This window comes from Haliotis cracherodii, unplaced genomic scaffold (genome assembly GCF_022045235.1).
Source record: "Haliotis cracherodii isolate W230 unplaced genomic scaffold, xgHalCrac1.p SCAF_21, whole genome shotgun sequence".
Lineage (NCBI taxonomy): Eukaryota > Metazoa > Mollusca > Gastropoda > Lepetellida > Haliotidae > Haliotis > Haliotis cracherodii.
Window position 1 is genome coordinate 12801761 of NW_027266277.1, and position 9196 is coordinate 12810956.

Consider the following 9196-nt stretch of genomic DNA (forward strand, 5'->3'; position numbering starts at 1 on the left):
ACAACATTCAAGGCCTCAGAAATCTTTCAGAAAATTTGATGGTGGACATGTACTTGTTGAGGACATTTCCAAATTTGACGCATTCGTGGTAAATATGATGTCGGATGCGATTCCCTATGATGACTTGTGCCATATGTTCCGTGTTGTTTTTTCAGGTGAACAATTGATTTGCCTTTTCATGTGTTTTTGACGGTTTTTGTTTGTTAGTATGACAGCCGTCATATAGCTGGAAAATTGCTGAGTGCGGCGTTAATCAACAAACCAACCAACCAACCAAACAATTATGACAGGTTCTGTTCGTACTGAAGGTCATATGAAGGTCAAGGTCATACAGAGTAGTCGGAGCGATGTTGATTAAAATTATGGATATTTTCATAAAACCTGCTTCCCTTGTTTCAAAAGCTTTCAAACATTCCACATCCAAACATAATTCATCCCTCGTGTGGTTAGAAAAAACGGCATATCTGTGTACTTAAAAAACGTGCAACGTGTTAAGACCGGTTTATAATCCACTTGGGAAACGCTTGTCTAAGCCTCTTATCGTTTTAATGGAAAAAAACATATAAAAACGAGCAGATAATTAAGCTGCATGAACCTATTATAGTAATAACTTAACTGCATGCGCACCTTTGAAGGAATGTTTTATTGGACGCCCACCAGAGACAGGACAAAGCCATATCCTGTTAATAAGCAGGGGTACATTTATGATGTGTTTACAAGATGCTTTCATCTTGCACAGTTACCGAAACATTTTGTAACCTTCTACATAAAACTAATTTTTAATAAGTGTGCTTTTACATGTAAGCTGAGACATACGTTAAAACATTTTGTAGAATAAAGAGCATTTATTCCCGTGACAACCTTTATAATAAATACAAGCAAATGTAAGGTGAGGTGAGGTGAAATGGGGTTTAACGTCGCGTCCCAGATTATAGCGACGTGCATGCACGTGTCAGAGGCTGCTTGTACTGATCAGGACTGTTGCCAGTTTTATAGTGCTAGCCCACTGAGATATTATGCCAGTTTCACATGGATACCACGCTCAGTCATTGAGTGAGTGAGTGAGTGAGTGAGTGAGTTGTGTTTATCGCCGCTTTTAACAGTATTCCAGTTATATCGCGGCGTGTCAGCTTAATGTGGTAGGAAAGCCCGAAGTGATGCAGGTCTTAGAAGTTTACCACACCGGTGAAAACACGAGCACGGGTATGGTGCTGACAAACCTAGAAACATAATCGGGGCGAACCGTGATTCGAACCCACAATCATAGGTTTCTGTCGTGTCCAAGGGACGCAACTCTGCACAGCGAGTCACGGCGCCTTTGACGGCTGGGCCACCCGGGCCCCCGATACCACGCTCAGAAAGAGTTTACGGACTCCGAGTCAATCAGCCCTTTTTTCACTCCCTTATCGAATCCCAGTTCGCCCCGATCATGTTTCTAGGTTTGTCAGCACCATACCCGTGCTCGTGGGTTTCACCGAAGTGGTAAACGTCTGAGACCCGCATCACTTCGGGTTTTCCCCCACATTAAGCGATATAACCGGAATACTGTTAAAAGTGGCGTTAAACCAAACTCCCTCACTCACTCAATCCCCTACTGCCGGGTATAACAGGGTAACAACAAGTACCATCCTTTAGCTTATTTCTGAATGACGCGACTAGAGGATCGAACCACCGACTCTCCGCTCTTCCGTCCCAACGGTGGCAATCGTCACAAAACACACGCAAAGGCAAGTCAATTGTTTATCTGAAAAAAGCGGGAACATATGATACAAGTCAAAATAGGAAATTGTATCAGACATCATTTTTGTCAGTGATGCGTCAAATTTGGAAATGACATGTCATAAAACATTCTGAAAATTGTGCTAAGGAAATGTTCAACGCTGCTTTAAAGTCAATGAACTCCATACAGTTAAACTAAAAAAAACTACAGCAAAGAACATAACTATGTGGGGGCACGGGTGGCCCAGTCGTCTAAGGCGCCGCGATTCGCTGTGCAGAGTTGCGTCCCTTGGGCACGCCAGAAACCTATGATTGTGGGTTCGAATCCCGGTTCGCCCCGATTATGTTTCTAGGTTTGTCAGCACCATACCCGTGCTCGTGGGTTTCAACGAAGTGGTAAACGTCTGAGACCTGCATCTCTTCGGGCCTTCCTCCCACATTAAGCTGACACGCCGCTAATATAACTGTAATACTGTTAAAAGCGGCGTTAAACCCAACTCACTCACTCACTCACTCAGTCACTCACTCACTCACATAACTATGTAAAGCCGATTCCTTTGATCCGTTTTGTCGCCTAAAATTAATTATTGACTTTTTAGGATGTGTCAGATACAATCGAAACTAGTAACATCACGGTTCATGTACATTGTCATGTTCATCTATCAACGTTAATCCATAAGTCTGTGATATTACGAAATAAATAACTATCACATTTGGTATCAAATGTCAAAAAATCGACATCTCGAAATTCCGGGAAATTTAAAAAGTGTTCCAGAGAATTTTAATTTTACAAACACACAAAAAATACTTGTTCACTGGACATATTGGATATCAGTCAAACATGTGTTGTGAAAAAGAGAGAGAGGGGGGGGGGGGGGGGGGGAGAGAGAGGGAGAGGGAGAGAGATAGGGAGGGAGAGAGATAGAGGGGAGAGGGAGAGAGATATTTAGGGAGAGAGAGGGGGAGAGGGAGGGAGAGAGGGACAGAGAGAGGTGAGGGGAGGGATAGAGAGGGGGAGGGAGAGAGAGAGGAGAGGGGGAGAGAGGGATATATAGGGAGAAAGAGGGGAAGAGGGAGAGAGATATTTAGGGAGGGGGGGGAGAGGGAGGGAGAGAGGGACAGAGAGAGGTGAGGGGAGGGATAGAGAGGGGGAGGGAGAGAGATATATATAGGGAGAGAGAGGGGAAGAGGGAGAGAGGGATGGGGAGAGATAGAGGGAGAGAGAGGGGAGAGGGAGAGAGATATTTAGGGAGAGAGAGGGGAGAGGGAGGGAGAGAGGGACAGAGTGAGGTGAGGGGAGGGATAGAGAGAGGGGAGGGAGAGAGAGGGGAGAGAGGGAGAGAGAGATATATAGGGAGAAAGAGGGGAAGAGGGAGAGAGGGAGGGAGAGAGATAGAGGGAGAGAGGGAGAGAGAGATATTTAGGGAGAGAGGGGGGGGAGGGGGGAGAGGGAGGGAGAGAGGGACAGAGAGAGGTGAGGGGAGGATAGAGAGGGGGAGAGGGGAGGGAGAAAGAGGGGAGAGAGAGGGAGAGGGAGATATATATATATATATATAGGGAGAGAGAGGGGAAGAGGAGAGAGAGAGGGAGAGAGAGGGGGAGGGAGAGAAAGAGAGGGGAAGAGGGACAGAGAGAGGTCTGGGGAGGGAGAGAGAGGGGAGAGGAAGAGAGAGAGGGAGAAGGAGAAGGGTAGAGAGAGGGGAGAGGGGCAGAGGGAGAGAAAGATAGGGGAGAGGGACAGAGAGAGGGGAGAGAGAGGGGAGAGGAAGAGAGAGGGGGGGAGAAAGTGGGAGAGGTGGAGAGGGAGAGAGAGATGGGGTGAGAGATAGTGGAAGTGAAAGAGGAGAGAGAGAGCGTAAGAGATGAGAGAGTATGACTTGAATGATTGCACTTCCGTTAATCTTGGCATGTTGTTGAACTGTCAGTGTTCGATTGACGCAGCTGCCAGGCAGTCAGAAACTCTGCACTTTAATACCGTTCATAGTGCTGAGAGAGTATAGAGAGAACGAGTTAGGGAACCAGTATTCCGTGTTCTTGGTGGCCTAAGTATGTTGAGATGTGAGGGAACAAATCATCTTTAAATACCCAACGCGTGTTGCCGGCTAAAGATTGAATCAGATTGAATCTCTGGTAGATACCCTTGTGTTGTCTCTGATCGCTTAGTGTTGTCAGACGGAACACCGCTCCACATATCCAAACGTATTCTAACACTACTTAAATTGTGACTGACTGACCAAGTTACGACATTGACAACAATATCTGTAATCAAATCAATAATTTTCAATCAGCAGAAATCTCCTGCACTTATTACCTTCCGCGGTTTCTCTATCCCAATGAAACGAATCTGATTCATCAATATCTCAAAGTCCTGCTCTCATCTAGGTAAATCTACATCGGTAGTTCCCCGGGGGCGGGGATATAAGGAGGGTGGGGTGATGGAGAGGGGTTAGACGTTTGTGAATGTACTGACTGACCTGTGTGCCCTCAAGGTCAAGACTTGTCAAACTCTGACCACAAATTGGACATAAAGCCCACAATTAGCATCCTGATCCTCTCCTTCAGCAACCCATGCTTGCCGTAAAAGGTGACTTTGCTTGTCGTAAGAGGCGACTTACGGGATCGGGTGGTCAGGCTCGCTGACTTGGTTGATGCATGTCATCGTATCCCAAATGCGTGGATCAATGCTCATGATGTCAATCACTGGATTGTCTGGTCCTGTGTTGACCCTCAATTAAATCAATTCTAATATCTACATCATATTTCTAATGCGTGGTTACGTTAATATACGTCAACAGAAATCCAATACATCAGGGAATTCAATCGAGCCAGGATCAAGCAAACCATATATTGGTACAGTTTGAGAATCGAAGCACTTTATCAGGGTGCAAGTTAAAAAAATAATGAAAGGTTTTCAGAACAGATTCTATCTAACGAAAAGGGACCAACCTTTATATTCGTGGGGATTTATTTTGAAACACACACCATTAACAGTGTGTCTTTGTTTGTTTGTTTGTTTGTTTTGTTTTGTTTGGAAGTGGGGGAGGCTTGCTCAGTGGCAACTTCCTTATTCATTCATCGTTCACTACAATTAACAGACTTCGATTGATCACATGACATGCATGATAGATACGGGCAGTCGTGTAGCCTAGTGGTTAAAGCGTTCGCTCGTCACGCCGAACACCCGGGTTCGCTTCCCGACATGGGTACAATGTGTGAAGCCCATATCTGGTGTCCCCCGCCGTGATATTGCAGGAATATTGCTACAAGCGGCGTAAAACCTTACTCAATCAATCAATCATGATAGATACACGCTCTCAAGCGTACGACTAAATGTAAGCTTTAAATGAATGTCAATTGATTGATTGTCAACTTACTTGCCAACTTTCCAAACTGAACATTTTTTATAACAAATATCAGTCTTACAAAACGTAATCAGTCAAAAAGGTGTTATACTTAAATTCATCGCTGACACATATAGATGATATTCACTAGATTACAAGATGCATTTGTCTGTCCGCTGTCACGTTGACGCAGCATTGATATCACGTTTCAGACCTTACCACTAGCTTTGAACTTTATCACACGCTACGAATGGACGTAAATGACAGTTTCGACTTTACCGCGACACAAATGACGTTGTGGGCGGTATACTAATAGATAACAGATGCAATATTTATTCCCAATAACAGTGTTCAGTTTCCACATGTTAATGTCACTGTGCTGACTTATAGTGGATTATGAGTAGATTGCTGTATATGCCGTCACGCACAAAACTAACACATAGCCATTTGTTAATCTTTTGTATAAACACTTTACCATGCATCCATTCTCCTACCACTGCCACGTTCGACTAACGGGATCGGGTGGTCAGGCTCGCTGACTTGGTTGGTGCTTGTCATCGTATCCCAGTTGCGTGGATCGATGCTCGTGATGTCCATCACTGGATTGTCTGGTCCAGACTCGATTATTTACAGACCGCCGCCGTCATATAGCTGAAATATTGCCGAGTTCGGCGTTAAACAACAAACAAACAAGCAAAACAAAAAAATCATCTATCCGCTCTTAATTAAATCTGTCACAACTGACGTCACTTACATGTATCTAATTATAACAGGATTCATTTGTATATGTCGATTTGTGTATGCCGCGACATACCAAAATACGTTAAAAGATGGTAGTTATTGTGGCTCGGAATCAGTATACTGTGTCTGAGTGGGGGTTTCATGTTAAACTGCGGCATGGTATCTCAATGGGCTAGCAGTTTAAAATAAATTTATCTCGTAAACGTTGTGCATGTAGAATAAAGAATGTTTTGGCGTTGTTTTACTTGTAATCTGACCCATCAGCTTCTTAAAACAATTAACCTGTAACACGTTACAGTTGAACACGGTAGTATCGAACTCTGATGTGTCGAATTTTCGGTTGAGTCGAAATTCGTTGATGCGGGACACTATTGATAGGACCAGTACGATCTGGATTAACGGAATATCACTGTAAGTCATTCGCACAGTACCTGATTCGATAAAGGCGACGAGGAACGATTTAAAATAACTACATACATGTAGATTAAATACCAGATCATATCTAGGTATATTTATTTGCAACACCAACATGACCCAGGAGCAATACACACACCCAGCGCACCAAGTGAGATTGTAAGGCGCTTCTATAAGTGACACTGTATCATTTACGGTAAACAGGCCCAAGTTTATAAATAAGCTAGACCATAAAGTTAAACAAAGCTATGATAGCAAATGGAATCAGAATATTATCGTTATAGAAGGTAGGTAGTATACACTGGAAAATGGAAGATGGCTGGAGTGTAGACGAATATGACGTTTCGATGACACTTGACCAGTGAGTGAGTGAGTTGGGTTTAACGCCACTTTTAACAGTATTCCAGTTATATCACGGCGTGTCTGCTTAATGTGGGAGAAAAGCCCGAAGTGATGCAGGTCTCAGACGTTTACCACTTCGATGAAACCAACGAGCACGGCTATGGTGCTGACAAACCTAGAAACATAATCGGAGCGAACCGGGATTCGAACCCACAATCATAGGTTTCTGGCGTGCCCAAGGGACGCAACTCTGCACAGCGAATCGCGGCGCCTTAGACGACTGGGCCACCCGTGCCCCCCTTGACCAGTGAAGTATATGACAACAGTGAGCTGGTTCACGTGCAGGGAACCGCGCAGGAAGCTGCAGTGGACGTAATACCTTGATAAGAGTCAGTGAGTAAGTGAGTGAGTGAGTGAGTTACGCCGCTTTTAGCAATATTCCCGCAATATCACGGCGGTAGACACCAGATATGGGCTTCACACATTGTACTCATGTCGGGATTCGAACCCGGGTCATGGGCTTGACGAGCGAACGCTTTAACCACAAGGCTACCCCACCGCCCCTGAAATATCCCTATAATATGCTTGGAGACTGTTCGGCTACTTCCGGGTTCTTTTTCGAGGACCTATTATGTGAATATGTATAATCTACTGTATGAACTCAATGATACCATTGGAGTGTTTGCACCTACTGATTTGAGTGTGCTAGGTCGAAGAATAGTGAGGTGAAATGACCGGAAGTAAGACCAATGGCCGGCACTTCCGGAACTGCCGGAAGTGGATGCCCTTCGGCTGGCTACCTGACCGCCCCACCTTGATAAGAAGCATCAACACGGGGCCAACGTCACTTTTGAATGTTGAATAAAATATTTGTGTTTCGAATGGGGAACTATTGTTTCAAAACGCCAATCGAAAAGACGTTGCAATCACGTGCACCCATATGCTACCGGTGACGTGCCAAAGTTAACCTAATTCTGTGTCACAAGACTCTGTCGATCTTTGTGCCTTTGTGTCTTCGGATCAAATGTAGACGCATAAAATGTCCCCCTCTCATTATTGTTAGGAAATGTCAAACATAAACGTTGGAATTCAAACTGAAATATTACTCAGTGCGGCGTTAAACAACAAACAAACAGTGTTTAGGCAACTGTTTTCATCCTAGTAACGTTTTCATAACGTTCGTAATTTTTTTATCAAATCTAATTTTGAAGTGTATAGTTTCATTTGCCCTGCACTTTATATTTACCAATAACTCGTTCATCCAGAAATTCAGTACTTCCGGATGAACGGGGCTTCACTGTAAATACCTTGACAGTTATTCACATGGAGTCCGTCCTTTCAAACGCTTGAATCGATTTGCCGTAGAAGATGATTTCTCATGTCAGAGGACCTCACGCACAGTCACTGTGTTCTTTAAATCTTTCTTGTGTTCATCCCCAACGGAGTGAAAAGTCTCAAATCAGCTGAAAATGACTGATTGCCTGTAACATATCTCAAAAGACCATGGAGTCTCGTTGATTCCTCGAGCTGGAGGACCACTCGTGTCATTCCGAGGCAAGCCGAATTGCTTCTTGTTGGTTACTGAAAGGTGCGAGCTATTAAATATGCCATCTTTAAGATTCCCTAGAAAATGTTATAATGTGATGCTTCTCTACAATAGCCATGGGAAACAAAATTGGACATCAAAAGTTAAAAACATGTTATACGTATGTGGATATTGGTTATATTTGGTTAGAGCAACAGGTAGATATGCCACGGCATTTCTTCTCCCGTTTGACACATACCTTAAAAGATCCAAAAAAGGCATGGTTCTTTGTCCAGTTCTAGAAAAGAAAATTACTACACTACATTTAAGACTTTAAGAACCTTATCTATTAAGTGTAAATTTACATAAGTTTAGAACTGCTCCTTCTCGATTTCGTTGTGGCTCACATGATCTATGTGTTGAAAACAGGCAGCTATAAAGGTATTGCAAGAGAACATAGACTTTGTAGGATTTGTAAAACTGATTGTATTGAAGATGAATATCACTTTTTATGTGTATGTCCAGTGTATAAAGATTTAAGAGCAAAATATCTAAATAACTATTTCTACCGCAAACCATACGGTAACACATTTTGTAAATTAATGACTTGTGATTGTACAGAAACTATTAGAAAATTATCAATGATTGTTTATCATGCTACGAAACTATGAAAATGTATGATTTGTAACACGACCGAGACAATGTACTTTGGCCTCATAAGTACTATGAATAAAAATTGATTGATAGAGTGAGTGGTGACTAATGCTGTCATTCGTGACCAACTCGTGTTATTCCGGGACAAGCCGAATAGCGACTCGTGCCCCTCTCATGGCCATTTTTGCGACCGGGTTCCGTCTTAGCGCAAACGGGCATACCTGAAACAATTGTCAACTCGTTGCGTAATGGTTCACATATATTTCCACATATATTATATATTTAAATTTAAAGCACATCTGCTTTTAGCAATATTCCAACAATATCACGGGGAGGGGTACCAGCTTCACAACTTGTACCCATGTTGGGAATCGAACCCGGGTCTTGGGCTTGACGAGCGAACGTTTTATCCACTAGACTACCCCACCGCCCTAAAAAACAAACAAACAATATATATTGC